Genomic DNA, 3,434 nt, shown 5'->3' with positions numbered 1-3,434 from the left:
AAAAAAAAAAAAAAAAAAACTTTTGACCAAGAACACTATGTCCAGAAAAGCTATCCTTCAGAAATCAAGTGTTTCCCTGACAAGTGAAACCTGAGAGAATTCACCATCACTAGATTTGACTCACAAGAAATGCTTATAAGTCCAATATCTGGAAGCAAAAGGACAATAACTAGCATTGTGAAAACATATAAAACCCACTGGTAGAGCAGATACTCAAATCTTAATGAAAAAGGAATCAAACCCTGTTACTACAGAAAAACACCAAACTTCAAAGATAAACAGACAAACAAAAAGACACAAAGAATATACACACTAACCAAAACAACAACAACTAATAAAACAATAAGAATAAGTCTTCACCTTTCAATAATATCCCAGAATGTAAACTAATTTAAATTTCCATTTAAAAGATATAGACTGGCTGAACTGATTAAAAAACAAGATCCATTTGTCTATCCTGGCTTTTATTGCCATTGCTTTTAGTGTTTTAGTCATGAAGTCCTTGCCTATGCCTATGTCCTGGATGGTTTTGCCTACATTTTCTTCTAGTGTTTTTATGGTGTTAGGTTTTATGTTTAAATCTTTGATCCATCTGGAGTGAATTTTAGTGTAAGGTGACAGGTAGGGGTCCAGTTTCTGCTTTCTGCACATTGCTAGCCAATTTTCCCAACACCATTTATTAAACATGGAGTCCTTACCCCATTGCTAATTAAACTCCAGAGCTTCTGTACAGCAAAAGAAACCATCATTAGAGTGAATCGGCAACCAACAGAATGGGAAAAAATTTTTGCAATCTACCCATCTGACAAAGGGCTAATAACAAGAATCTACAAAGAACTAAAACAGATATACAAGAAAAAAACAACCCCATTCAAAAGTGGGCAAAGGATATGAACAGACACTTTTCAAAATAGGACATATATGAGGCCAACAAACATGAAAAATGCTCATCATCACTGGTCATTAGAGAAATGCAAATCAAAACCATACTGAGATATCATCTCATGCCAGTTAGAATGGCAATCATTTTAAAATCTGGAGACAACAGATGCTGGAGAGGATGTGGAGAAATAGGAACACTCTTACACAGTTGGTGGGAGTGTAAATTAGTTCAACCGTTGTGGAAGACAGTGTGGCGATTTCTCAAGAATCTAGAAATAGAAATTCCATTTGACCCAGCAATCCCATTACTGGGTATATACCCAAAGAACTATAAATTGTTCTGCTATAAAGACACATGCACACGTATGTTCATTGCAGCCCTGTGTACAATAGCAAAGACCTGGAACCAACCCAAATGCCCATCAATGATAGACTGGACAAAGAAAATGTGGTACATATATGCCATGGAATACTACACAGCCATAAAAAACGATAAGTTCATGTCCTTTGTAGGGACTCGGATAATCTGGAAGCCATCATTCTCAGCAAAATGACATAAGAACAGAAAGCCAAGCACTGCATGTTCTCACTCATAGGTGGGTGTTGAATGAGAACACGTGGACTCAGGGAGAGGAGCATCACACATAGGAGACAGTTGGGGGTGGTAGGGGAGAGACATTGGGGGGTGGAGAGGGAGGGGAGGGTGGGGAGGGATAACATGGGGAGAAATGCCTGATATAGTATGCACCTAAAGTAAAATTAAAAAAAAAAAAAAAAGTCCCAACTACACACTACCTATGTCTATAAAAAGCTCACTTCACCTGTAAAGACACCCACAGACTGAAAGTGAAGGGGTTTAAAAAAAGATGTTTCTGGCAAACAGAACAAAAAAAGATCAGGAGTAGTTATATAGCTATACTTACAACTGATAAAATAGACTTTAAGTAAAACAGTGTAAGAAAGACCAAGAAGTTTACTATATAATGATAAAGGGATCAAATCAGCAAAAGGACATATAATACTAAAAAACAGAGCACTCTGACATGTAAGGCAAAAATTATTAGATCTAAAGAAAGAGAAAACTCCAATACAATAATAGATGGGTCTTTAAAACCCTACTCATTGCATTGGAAAGATTATGTAGAGAGAAAATGAACAAAGAAACACTGGATTTAAATTGCATTATAGACCAAATCAGTATAGCAGACATTTACAGAATATTTCATTCAAGAGCAGCTAAATACATATTTCTCTCATCAGCACATAGATCATACTCTAGGATAGAGCATATGGTAGGCCACAGAACAAGCCTTGGAAATTTTTTAAACATTAAAATTATATAAAATATCTTTTCTGACCACAATGGAATAAAACTGGAAATCAGTAACGAGGGAACACTGGAAACTGTACAACATAGAAATTAATCATGTTCCTCAACCACTGATAGATCAAGGAAGAAATTGAAAGAGTAATTCTTTATTTTGAAACAAAAATAGAAATGCAACATAGCAAAACCTATATGTGATATAGCAAAAGTTGTACCAAGAGGGAAATTTATAGTAATAAATCTTTACAAAAAAACAAAAAGTAGAAAGGGGGCTGAGTATGGTGACTCATGCCTATAATCCCAGCACTTTGGCAGGCTGAAGTATGCAGATCACTTGAGGTCAGGAGTTTGAGACCAGCCTGACCAACGTGGCGAAACCCATCTCTACTAATATCACAAAAATCAGCCAGGTGTGGTGGCAAGTGCCTGTAATCACAGCCACATGGGAGGCTGAGGCAGGAGAATTGCTTCAATCCAGGAGGTGGAGGTTGCAGTGAGCTCAAATTGCACCACTGCAAACCAGCCTGGGCAACAGAGTGAAACTCCATCTCAAAAGTTCAAAAAACAGCTTAATTATGCACCTCAAGGAACTAAAAAAGCAAGAACAAACCAAACCCAAAATTAGTACAAGAAATAATAAAAATCAGAACTAAAATAAGTGAAACCGACACCAAAAATAATATAAAAGATAAAAACAAAATGTTGTTCCTTAAATAAGAAAAAACTAACAAACCATTAGATAGACTAAGAAAATAAGGAGAGAAGATACAAATGTATTAAATCAGCAAGGAAAAATGAGACACAACTGAGACCACAAAAAGTCAAAGGATTATTACAGACTATTATTATAGACTATCTCTATTACTATTATTACAGATTACTATTACAGACTATCTCTATACTCCAACAAATTGGAAAACCTAGAGAAAATGGATAAATTCCTGGACACATAAACCTACTGAGATTGAGACTGAAAGATGTAGAAGTCTGAATAGAACAACAGCAGTAATATAAAGTCTCCTAAGAAAAAAATATTTTTAAAAGGGAAGGAATTCTTCAGAACTCACTTTATGAGACTAGCATTACCCTAGGACCAAAAGCAAAGAACACAACAACAAAAAAAGAAAACTACAGGCTAACATCCCTGATGAACGCAGATGCAAAAATTCTCAACAAAATACTAGCAAACCAAATCTAACAGCACATCAAAAAAATTATACACTAT

Source organism: Cebus imitator, unplaced genomic scaffold (genome assembly GCF_001604975.1).
Source record: "Cebus imitator isolate Cc_AM_T3 unplaced genomic scaffold, Cebus_imitator-1.0 Scaffold201, whole genome shotgun sequence".
In the NCBI taxonomy this organism is placed as follows: domain Eukaryota; kingdom Metazoa; phylum Chordata; class Mammalia; order Primates; family Cebidae; genus Cebus; species Cebus imitator.
This window is presented reverse-complemented; position numbering follows the sequence as displayed.